The sequence below is a fragment of the Athene cunicularia genome, assembly GCF_003259725.1.
Source record: "Athene cunicularia isolate RWA chromosome 2 unlocalized genomic scaffold, athCun1 chr2_part1, whole genome shotgun sequence".
Lineage (NCBI taxonomy): Eukaryota > Metazoa > Chordata > Aves > Strigiformes > Strigidae > Athene > Athene cunicularia.
Window position 1 is genome coordinate 109635586 of NW_020799095.1, and position 12690 is coordinate 109648275.

A 12690-nucleotide genomic window follows, 5' to 3' on the forward strand; every position below is an offset into this window, starting at 1 on the left:
CCCCCTCCCAACTTCTTGTGCACCTCCAGCCTCCTCACTGGTGCTGCACTGTGAGAAGCAGAAAAGGCCTTGGCTGTGTGTGAGCACTGATCAGCTGTAATGAAGACATCCTTGTATTATCAACACTGTTTACGGTACAAACCCAAAGCATAGCCCCATACTAGCTACTGTGAAGAAAATTAATCTATTCCAGCCAAAACCAGTACATATGTTCAGGGTCTGCACACTTTCACTTTTTAAATCACTGATCTGGAAATGTGATAGTGGCTTTTTTCTCAAGGCTGCTAGAAATTCCATGCATTTCCGATAATGTGATAAAATCTTTCTAGAGAAATACATAAATAAATAATCCAGCTGTCTTCTGACCTAATTCCTGGGCACAAATTCATGAACAAAGAAGAGGAGATTTTCAGTTTCTTGTCACAGTCATGAATTTTTATGGTGGGACACGATGTTCCTTTTAGTCCTGTTGTTTAGTACTGCTCTGTTCTTTCTGCCTCTGTTATTTCAATCTAAGAATGATTTCTACCCTATGAAAATGTTTCTTATAGGCTAAATTCAGTTTAAACTCAATATTCTACAGTTGTATTCATCATAGAATTTTCTAAACAATAGTTTTACTAATGCTGTATATTTAATGTTTAGTATGTTCTTCATTTTTAGTTGTTTAAAATTAGAATGTGTATTTCTTTACATTTGTACTGGGTCTGGCTGAACTGGAATTGGTTTTCCCCTACAGCAGCCCTCACGGTGCTGTGTTTTATGCTGGGAGCTGGCAGGGTGTTGATAGCACCCTGGTGTTGTGGCTACTGCTGAGCAGTGCTTACACAGCACCAAGGCTCTTTCCAACATTTTCCCCCCTCAGTGGGACGGGGTGGGCAAGATCTTGGGAGGGGACACAGCCAGGACAGCTGACCCAAACTGACCAAAGGGATATTCCATACCATATGACGTCTGCTCAGTATAAAGCTGGGAGAAAGGAGGAAGGGGGGGGGGTCACCCTTGGTCCTCCGAGGCAACTAGGTATGGGAGCCCTGCTTCCTGAGAAGAGCTGACATCGCCTGTCCATGGGAAGTAGAGAATAAATCTGTTTGCTTTTGCTTCCATGCGCGGACCTTTGCTTCGCTTTGCTTCTATTAAAACTGCTTTTGTTTCACCCACAAGGGTTGGTTTATCTTCTTTCCCCTCTTTGCCCTGTTGAGAAAACAAGGGGAAAGGGGAGGGGGGGGGGGAAGTGATGGAGCGACTTGGTGGATACCTGGCATTTAGCCAGAGTCAAACCATCACAACATTCTACATGCACTGTAAGAGTAAACCTGAAGGAATCAACAAGTCATCTTTAATTGAAAACACACAGAAACACATGCATAGAAGACTGGAAGCAGAATTTTACAATAAATAATTTTTGATAGACTTCAAGTCTTTCTGAGGACCTCTACTACCAATGATGTTGAAAACTCTTAATCCCGTCAAACTATGGGTCTAGGAAATAACCTAGAATTTGTGAACAGAATGCTCTGTTTCTGTCTAAATCATGTTTGAGTGAGATATTTTATGAATATAATGCATGTATATTTGGGAGGGCTTTTTATTTGTTTCGGCTGTGTGGATAGTGAAAGTAAAGCAATTATCTGAAGATGTCCTGTTTTTACCTGAACATACAGGAACTATCAGCTAATAACCTCTGTTTCTCCTAAGTGAAGAAGCTTGAGAGAAAAGGAGGTTACCCTGGAAACTTGAGTTCTAGAGAGAAGGTAGGAAAATGGTTGTAATTTAATAAAGGAGAGAGAAAACACAAAAATGTGGATAGAAAGGGATCTTCTGAAGAATCTGATTATAAAAGTGAGCCTGCAAAATGTGAAATTTAAAAGTTTAAGAATGGGGAATTTCCTTTACCCATTCTCCAGGAGGAATAATGTTTACTTCTAATTGAAATAATAGAAAAGACTCAATATTTAATTTCATTTTTCCATCCCAGATTAGACCAAGAGCAAACATTCTTTGTCTCTCTCAACCCAATATTATGCTTTTGAAAAATTCCAATAATCTGGAATCCTTGTAACCCATATATTTGTGTTCACTTAGGCAATTATGAACCATGCAGATGAGCTGGCAGGAAAAAACATGTGCCCTTTGTTCTGCTGAAGGATTTATTGAAAAAGAGTTATCACTTTGAAAAGTTGTGGTTCTGACAAATCACCACCTTCTTGCCTTCCAAGCTTCCAATGTGACGTAAATAGGACGTGCTTGGCAGCACAACTGGGCAGTAGCTTATGCCACTGCACGCTCCTTTTACCCTGTGTTAAGTGCAATCAATAAAGAGCCTGTAGAAATGGCTGGGGACAGAAATGTGAAGGGAAAATATCTATCATTTTCTGCATATAATGGCTCAGTTTTATGAGAAATTAAGTACAGTAAACCTCACAATCATTTAAATTAAGTATTTCCCATTGCTTCTTAATATTAGATGAATCCATCAATACAATACAAACAACATGCAAACTACAATGCAAAAACATAAAAGTGTATTTAATATATATTTTTTTTCTCTACAATTTTCACTGACATCTATTGAGCAAATAAGTTATCATTTTCAAACAAGCAGCAGGTATGAGTTGTCTGGGAATATTGAGATAACATCCATAAATGCCTGCAGGAATTATACTCAAGATTTTTTGTATGAAGCTGGCAGCTAAGAAGCCTTTCAAGTTTCCTGCACCTTGTGATTACTGTGGAATAGTAGCATATTCTGGACATATATTTTGGACCACAAGGTGCTTGGTTCCTTATGATCCCAGTAAGACAAGCATTCAAACTCTGCAAATAATCATTTCAAATGGTAGTTTTTTGAGTTAGCACTACAAAGAGAGAATAGTATAGGTAATTTTAGATCTCTTTAGGTCCTGGGAACCCTGAGTTATACAACATAAAATGGTCTCACTATCAGGGCACAGCACACGATGCAGACTCCATCCATGGAAAGGGTTACCCCATTTTGATCATTTGAGCTATTATAGCATTTTCTTACAAGAAAACAACACTCTTCATTACTTCTTCTGTCAAACAGAAAGGATGTTCATATAAGAACTTCTTGCTGCACTTTTAGACAAAAGCAAGGACGCGCAGGTGGTGTAATCACCTGTACCAAGTGAAAGCTACCTGCAGGATCATCCTGCAGACAGGGACTATGGACTACACAACACAGGCTGAGCTCCAGGGGCAGTGCAGCCCAGCACAGGCCTAGAGATACTCAGGTTAACTCCTGGGTGGTTCATAACTCCTCAAATGTACAATGGTCTCCCACTTACGATCACTGCAACACGTTAGAGGGAATTGTCATATCCAAACAGAAGATCACATGAATGAAAAAGATTTGTGTTCAAGATAAAAGAATTCAGCTGTGGTGAAGAATTACAGGAATTAGACTGGTTTTGTGGTAACTGAATTAATTTAGTTGTTAAACCAAAATTTATCAGGGAGGAACTGGAACAAAAAAAAAGAGATTCAAAATGTGTTTCACTCTAATATCTGTATGTGAATGCTTCTGAAAGTACAGGACTTCCTGACATTTCCCTGTCCTAAAGTACTGGAGATTCTGTTGCCCTGTATTATGGAAATAGCTATTGTATTACAATAGAGTGTGAAATAAGATGTGAATGGGAGTATCAGTGCATCATGAATGACAAAACTGTAGAGGATCTCTATAACTTAATCTTAGGCTATCTTTGGAGTCAGAACAGGATCAAACAGGACATAATCTTTGGGATGATTGGCTGCATAGCCTAATAGTCTGCTATATCTAAGATGTATAGCCCAATAATAAGGTTCTGAAGAATGAAGAGGCCTTCTTACAAATGCTGGCAAGATGGTTTGGAAAGTCTATGCTCACTTCCAAGTTCCTGTTCACAGACCTGTTTGGGAGCTATGCTGTTAGTTTTCTCCAGCAAAGCTTCTACTGCAATCTCTTTAAGAACTAAGTCTGCGATCACTTTAAAATGTTAAAATTTCTTGTAAACAGTTTTGGGTCTCTCAAAGTACTTGCACAATTCCACATACGATGTGCAATACAACTTGCCATTTAAAATGAAGTAAACTGATTTATTGCATGAGCAACTTACTAAATAAGTATCAAGATATAATTATGTTGAAACTTAAGAAAAAAACACAAACACACAGTTTTTCTATATTATTAGATTTAATTAAAATGTGATATTTTCCTACTGATCTGCTTAACCCTGAGAAAAAACTGCAGAACAACTGCAAGTGGTAATCTGTAAATTTAACAGTAATGTAATCTGCTAATAAACTATTGAATTACTTCTGAAATTAAAATAGAATCTCTGGAATTTTAGATAAAACAAATAAGACAATATTTATCATGTCAGACATTGCTTTTAAAATAGTGACAACTCCAGGTGATTTGTGAGGGAATTTTTGACAGAAATTAGAAAGCAATTATTATTTCATTGCCCAAGTAAACGTTGAGGTGAACAGATGACAAAAGGGAAGATTTTAAATTAACAATAAACATCTTCAATTCCTCTTTTCTGCTATAATAGTGCATATCACAATATGGTTTTGAAAGTGAGATCTCTGTTGTTACATCTGATAGGAGTAAATAACTCCTAAACTACAAAACCAGCCAAGTGAATAGAAAAGAAAGAATTGAAGAGAGCTGGTAAGAAAAGCAAGGGATTGCAAACACTTGACTTATATACATCTCAATAGGTGCACACAGCATGATGGACTGTCCATCTGAGACTTCCTAGAGAATATCAGTGCAGAGAAAACTTCTCCTTCAGCTTCATCAGGGACCTTCCTGTGATGTGTTTTATGAATGCTAAAGACTGCATGGGAGAATCAGATGTCAATTACACTAGAATAAACCCTAAGTAATGAAAATTTATTTCAGTTTTATCTATGAGAAATTGCATTTTACATGTTTTTATTTGCTGCCATTTCTAAAAGCACCAACACTGCTTGAGTAACAAAAGATGCGTAAGAACAAAAAGTCTGTAAAACAATGCAGCAAAAATGATGCTAAATCTATAATTGAGAAATGAGTTCAGATATGATGGAATGACAGAGTACATCTATATTTAATAATAGTGCCTAGGGGATTTTCTTTAACTATCTAATAATTTGATAAGAAAAAGACATTCAGTCATCCTTTCTTTATATATGGTATCTAATCCATAATATATAGCATGGACTGCATTTGTAACCTTCTCAGAAAATATGGATTTAGTGCAGTAGCTGGAGTGAGAAAGGGTGCAAACAACGTAAAATTGAAGAACAGGCAAAAGGCCCTGTTCCCTAAAGTTCAGTGTTCTTTTTTTACTGCAGAAGCAATCTGAGGAAGAATCACCCACTAACCACCAGGAAGGCAGTCTTCCTGTATTTTGTATATGCAATAGAAGGGGGTCACATACAAGGGATGGAATAACCAGAGTATGGGCCTAATGCTTATTTCTAGTGATCACAGAGCTTTGTAAAAGTTTCAGATAAGAACAAAAAGGGTTTATAAAGCCTTGGGAGAGTTTGGAAGAAGGCAAGAATTAGAAATTCAGGGAATTATTTCATACAAATACCAGTTAAAATGAGTATATTCATAATATTATCTACAACTTTGTCTCAAGTGAAGGAACAAATACCCTCCAAAAAGTATTTCAAGAGGTATAAAACAAGTCTTCAAACCATTCAAGTTTAAACTGGTAACTTCAGTACTTACTAACTATAAGAATGAAGTAAATCTAGACTTTAAAATTTTTGACTGCAGTAATGCCTTTTGCACAATTTCTAATAGAATAGCATATCGTATCTTGTTTTCTTACATTTCTTGAAAGTTCTTAACATTATCTGTATTAGGTATGCATTTAGAATACAACTAAGTCTATCAAAACTCAGTAAAAACTTTCTACTACCTAGCTTAATAAGTAAAGTTTGTAGGATCAGAAGTCCCTGATGTAAACTTTTCTGACTGTCTTTTATTTGTCTATACAGAGTAATATGTCCTGATGATTTTAGCAAAATATTTTGTCCTATTTCAGTATAACTGAACTTTTTTTTTTTTTTAAATTTGATGACACCTACTTGTGTCTTAATTTACATATCATGTTCCACAGGAATATTTCAGTATGTTCTATTTATAAATCTAGCAAAAGAAGTAATCTGTGATAACATTATACTACAAAGTTAAGGTTCAGCTTAACTGAACTGACAATTTATTTTGATTTTATACTATAGTTCCCACTGCTAGGTTAGTTAAAACACTGATATTTATCTCAAGAATACTATTTTTTTAATTGATTGACTGTAGGCTAGATTCTTATTACAATTATTTTTAAACAAAAATTGAGAATCTGATTGTTGGTCAAACAATATATGGTGGTTTGACCTTGGTTAAATGCCAGGTACCTACCACGTTGCTCTATCAATTCCCCCTCTTCTCCCTTTTTTCTCAACCGGGCAAAGAGGGGAAATAAGAAAATAAGATAAAAAAAAAAAAAAAAAAAAAAAAAAAAACTTTAAACCTTGTAGGTAAAACAAAAGCAGTTTGAATTAGTCCATGATATATAGTGGGGCTGTGCTTCCACCCCTGGTAGCACAATACAAAGCAGTATTGTGTAAATATGGCAATCATTGTTTTTCTGCTATGGTTTCTACAGAGGGATCCTCCTGTTAGCAGGAAATCAAGCAACATTATATAATCTTGAGGGACCACCTGATATACCCAATCATTTCTTGATTAGCATAATATCTGTAAGTACAGAAATTAGAATGCAAATATATTGCCCATATATAGGAAATGAGAAAATTATTTTTCTTTTTTCTCTTTTTCTAGTGGTTAGTATTTGTATGCTGTTTATACTGGTAAATTTAAAGTGTGCCTGCATCATATTTCAGGTTGAATCAGGAGTGTGTTTTTGAAGAAACCCCCCCAGCCAACTGCTATAACCACACTTTGGTTTGCACTGAGGAATAATCCTGGGGTGTACAAACTGTTCAAATTAAACTAACCCAGAGGAGATGTTCCCAGAGTGCGTGTAACACATTCTCACAGTAAAGGCTTGTTCAGTCAATGAAACTGGAGCTTGTTCATAGTCTATGAATTTTGAAGGGCTTGGTGTGAACATTCAATCCTCACCAACTGTTTCTCTTTATAGATTCACTTCTCTTGGGAAGATCTCATTGCTCTCTGCAGCTTCCTGAGGAGAGGACGCAGAGAAGGAGGTGATGATCTCTTCTTTCTGATGGTATCCAGTGATAGGACACATAGGAAGAATGATTCAAAGATGTGCCAGTGTACATCAGGAAAAATTTCTTTACAGAGAGGATCGTCAAACACTGGAAGAGGCTTTCTAGATGGGTGGTCAATGACCCAAGCCTGTCAGTGTTTAAGATGTGTTTGGACAATGGCCCTAATAACGTTTTAACTTTTGGTCAGCCCTGAATTAGGCAGTTGGACTAGATGATTGTTGTAAATCCCTTCTAGCAGAAATAGTCTAGTCTAATCTAGTTTAGCCTATTCATGCATTCTTCTGTAACTCTTTATTAGTGTAGACACAAATGTTCCTAGGAGTGTTCAGTGGCCCTAAAGCCAAGTGGTAGAATGGCCTGTGTCTTGGTCCATGATGTTAACCTATTTTACTATTCAAAACACAGTGACTGCCTTTAAACTTATTCCTGCTAAATACCAAATCATGTACAGGAATTGCTTGAAGAGCGATAGTTCATCTGGATAAAAACTCTGTCTGGGGCAAATCTGGTAATTTAACAGTATGGATGACTGAGTCCCAGTACCTGGAAATGTTCTCTGCAACACAACGTTACTGATCTAAGAAAGGCATTAGAGTAAAAGCACTGGAGGGAACAGTTCCATGAGGTTGTTCCCACTTGTATGAACTCTGTTTTGAGGCTGACTATTTATTTCTTATTGTAGTAGTGGGGATATAGTTTAATGACACTGAACACACAAAGAGGGACTACATCAGCAAGTCAGTGTGTGTGTGAGAAGCACACTGTATCAGAGGGCAGAGCACAAGCTTCCATCATGTTATGGTCTTCCAGCTCTGCTGGAATCAGGGCAATGAGGATGCTCAGGATCTCCTGTGAGGCATTTAGCTACTTAGAATACTTAGAATAAACCTGACTGCTATTCTAACAAATATTGTTGACGTGTTCATTTGATTTTAGTCAGAAGTTCTCTTCAGACAATAGAATGCTGACCCGGCTTTTCTTTTTTGCTCTTTTTCTGTTTTACTTTATTCCTATGATCAAGTCTATAATTTTTTTTCTCCATTTTTTTCACTCATTATTTTGTCTTACAAAACATGCCTTTTGGACAGATGCCTCCCTGATATCCTCACATGAAGTATCTATTTTAAGATCCTGATTTTAAGGGAGATTTTAAGACACATAGGTGGTTGTTAAATGATAGTGTGGATGATGGCCCAAGAAATGGTGATTTGCATCAGAAAAATTACTATTTTTCAAAACAAATGGGATGTCAAATAATGTTCAGAATCATGCTTAGTTATGCAGTGATGGTATTTGCCTGAGCCTGAAGTCTTCAGGCTCTTGATTCAAGCTATGTTATAGTGTTGTGGTAAGGTATTAGCTGTCTTTTTCTACCTGTCAATCCACAGAAATGTGGCGTTCAGATCACAGCTAACCCTTGCAGGAGGTTAAGACCTTTGCGGGAACAAAAGCACAGACACCAATATGATGGTTGGTACTTCCTCAATTTATTAACTGCGCAATTGCTTTATATATGCCTTTCCGTACATCGTGAGATCTTTAGTTCCCTGTGCTTTCCGCACATTGCGAGATCTTTCGTGCGCCTCTATTTCTATTCTTCTCGTACATCGTGAGATCTTTCGAGCGCCTCTCCCTACACTGTATGACTGTAGGTGTGTGTGTGAAGATCTCCAATACATGTGACCAGGAAATGTGAAGGTATATAGAGCTAGATATATTATACAACATTCAATCCTTTCTATTATGTACTAATCCTTGACAGAAATGGGTAACACAACACTAGATAAATTAATGGTATGTTACAGTATAGCAGTTCTCAAATGTGTCCCTTCCACCTCTTTTACATAGCGTAATCTACAGGAAAATGAAATCTTTCCAGTTCCATTCATGCATTCCTTTCCCTCCTGGGGAACTGGACAGTTGCAATGCCTCTGCTCCCATAACTGATCCTAAATACTCATAGGCAGCCATTGCTTTGCTCTGTAAGAGCCATTGGCTGGTTCATTTCCTTCACTGGTTCATTTCCTTGGTTGTGTAACACCTGATTGTCATTTGTAGCAAAACCCTTTTAGCCTGACATTTTTCCCCTGGCTTCTGATTTGGCTCGAAGAAAAAATGGCCTGGTTTAGCTCTGACCTACTTGTAATTAAACTTACAGCTTGCTTTTTGCGTAGGCTTCTTTATTAAAATCAAGGAGTGCCCTCAAACCACCAAGATTTGAACTAACCCCTAAAGCTGTCATAATATCATTGATGGAATTAGAGTGCAATTGCAGATATGTAGCATTTCTAAAGTATTTTGTAGGAGAGCAAACTGTAGCCAACTCAAAAAGCCAATATGCATATCATCAATATTAATATAGGAGCTATTCTCTGTGGAAGAATATTCTCTGTAAGAACATCAATATAAAATATGTTGTAATCTTTCTTTTAAATGCAAAGTTAGAAAATATCCTTAATTAACATGGATGATTTTTCTCCTAGTAACCATGACTTTGAGAGTTTTTATAGTACTGTTTTCCATAATCAAAATGACTCATTTTTAAAATCTAATTTTGGTTTTCATCTTTCTTCAAAAAATATCAAATATGATGATTTTTGTATTTTAATCATTTACTTGTATTGCTATTGACAGACAAAATAAAAAGAGATTCCTCCCATCTAGTCACTATTCTTTCTTGTATGTTAGCAATGGCTTCTTTTTTGTTTCCTGTCTTTTTTTCTTTCCTTTTTTTTTTTTTTTTTTTTTTTACAAAAGAGAACAGAATGCATTAACAAAGCACTGTATAATGACCAGGTGGTATAATGTAAGCATATTCTTCTTGTATGCCTGGATTTTGCACTGCATGTCAGAGGATTTTTGAATGCAGATTGATGGCATGATATTTCCTTTAGTCAGCTCAGACCTTTTTATTAGTTTTATTCCAAAATTCAGTAAGCAGTTGTATATTCAATCTGCTGTCAAATAGCAAGAAAAAAGCATTTCCTGTGTGATTTTTTTTTTTTTAAAAGACTTACTGTCTCAGTTAAAGTGGAATGTTGAGGTGTCTCAGTTAATTCGTGAAACTCTCTTTTTTGGATACTGTATCACAGTCAGTACCCTATTCTCTGCCTTTGTTCCAGGAATATGTTAAGCTATGCAAAAGCGTATTATCTATATGTTTGGTCCTTTATGCTCTACTGTAGAAAGGTAAAGGCAAGTACTGTGTCCAGTTCTAGGTTTCCTCTTCAGACATTTCAGTAAATTTAGATGGGAGAAGGAAGGAGAGAGAGATGCTCTCTTTAGAATTGATGAGGTTTTATGGTCCTTAATTTCTAGGTAAATTGGTTAATTAGTCTTGCACTCAGAAAACCAAGAAATTCTTATTTTTCTTGTTGACAAAATATTATTGTTATGAAGAGTCCCACAGAAACACGGAGGTTTAATTATTTTTCTTTTTTAGAGCACTCACGAGTCTCTTAGGTTATCTGGATTTAGGTGTTGATCAATTGTAATTCCTGCTCTGGCCATCTCTTAAAAGGGTCATTGAGGAGCAGGACATGTTCTACCATTGTGCTATGCTGGCTGAGGAGGGTTCCCTACTAATCTGGAGGAGATGGCCTGATGTGTGTTTTTAGTTAGAGAGAGTGAAAACTTGTGGGTGTTTTGTGTGTGGTTGTGCCCCCTTGTTCCAGTAATGAGTAGAAGAGCAGGAATCAGACAGCATAGACACTGATGCTCTCTGCCTCATGGAGGTACCAGAGGAAGTTGATACAAAACCAGCTTAAAGTCCACCCCTCAAGGAATCACGATGTTTTAGCTTTTGATAAGCTCCGATTTACAGCAACAATGAAGAGTGTATTGATACTGATTGTGGTGTCTGCCATCCCAGAGCTCATCACCCATCCACTTTTCAACAGTTCTTTCGCCTACTGTGTCGTGGCGTAAAGGTCATCTGGGATTTTTAGGACTCTCAGCCAAATAAGAAAAGGAAGTTGTAGTTTTCAAGTTGTTGCAAAAAGGGCTTTGTTTCTAATTTTTTGTGTTCTTTTAACTTCCAATCACGTATTGATGACAGTAGTGTTAGAAGCCAAGAAGCATATTGCTGCTACTGTACTTCTGGAGTACTAACCTATAAGCAGCTTCAGAAATATTTATAGTGTCAATTTTGTTTTTCCTAACAATTTCTTCTTCCCCTAAGTTTTGAGAGTAAGGAAATCATTCTGTCTTTATTGTGCCATCTGTTCATGACAAGAGATGGGAAGGATTTGTGAATGCTGAGCTTTTGTTGTAAGTGTGAGCCTAATGCTACCTTGGGGAAAAATAATTTGAAACTATCCTTGAAGTTACCTTGATGGATTAGAATTGTAACAAGGGGAAGATTACATGAGAGAGCTGACAGGATGCTGACCTGCTTTGCTGAAATAATAATGATCAGAGAGGTATTTTCAGTGGTTAATTTAAGTTTTCTGACAAGTACGAAGAAGTATAGGTGTTGAAGGTCAAACTCTGCTAAAATTTCTGATATGCTGCTTGTGTCCAGAGATCCACAAACAGTTAAAGATCAAACTCTAATGTCTTTCTCTCTAGTTGACAACAGTCTCACACTAGTGAAATTTCACTTATTTTCTAAAATTATTCCAGATTTGCACCTCAAACTTATAGAACCAGTCATCTAAGTGATGCAGAAGTTTGCTGCATTATACTGTTACAATGTCACAAGAGTGCTGTCTTCTCCCCAAAAGAAATCTTACTCCTATATTGCTTAACAACCTTATGAATCAAAAACTATTAAAAACCTTTATTTTTCTTGTTTTCTTCATAAATTAACTTTCTCTGATAATAACTTTTTTTTTTCCCCTCTTCCTGAAGGGTGTTAGGGGAAGATTTCCCAATGACAATTGTGAGATTTTGCTGGTTTGGTTTTGGTGTTTTTTTTGTTTTTTTTTTTTTGCTTTATTTGTTTGTTTGGTTGGGGTTTTTTTATCATTTCTCTATACCACACTTTCATCTTTGCATATCATCCTACTGAGCAAGGTCAGATGCAGAACCTTGCAATCAGATTGGTTGTACAGACACTCAAGAACCTTCCTTTCCTCTCTTTTTTATCTCCTGTTTATTCTTCTCCTTTCCAGCTCTGATTGTGTACCCTGTCTTATCCTGAGATTCCTTTGTTTGTCAAAATCAACCTAAACTTTCAGATTAATTTGCTTAAAAATTTTCATTTGGGATTTTTAACATTGCATTTGAAAGGAGGAGGTGACAGTGGTATCACCCTTTATTTACAAAACTTTTTGGAGATGCCTGAGAAGATCCAAATCTTCATCATCCATCAGCAAACCTATAAGTACTTTTTTTCTCAGTCTCTCTTACTGGGTTTAATTTCCAAGAAAACCTTGAGATCTAAACCTTAAAGACCTATGTACATAATCTCTTTCCCCCCCCCCCCCC

At 36.6% G+C, this 12690-nt stretch overlaps 1 long non-coding RNA gene across 1 annotated transcript; it reads left to right on the forward strand.

Annotated features, from left to right (window-relative positions):
- The first annotated feature begins 1659 nt into the window (after positions 1–1659).
- LOC113477287 lies at positions 1660–4222 on the forward strand. Its single transcript, XR_003397874.1, has 3 exons — positions 1660–1754; positions 2086–2232; positions 4194–4222. It is a non-coding gene; the product is annotated as an uncharacterized LOC113477287 (long non-coding RNA).
- Positions 4223–12690: the final 8468 nt, after the last annotated feature.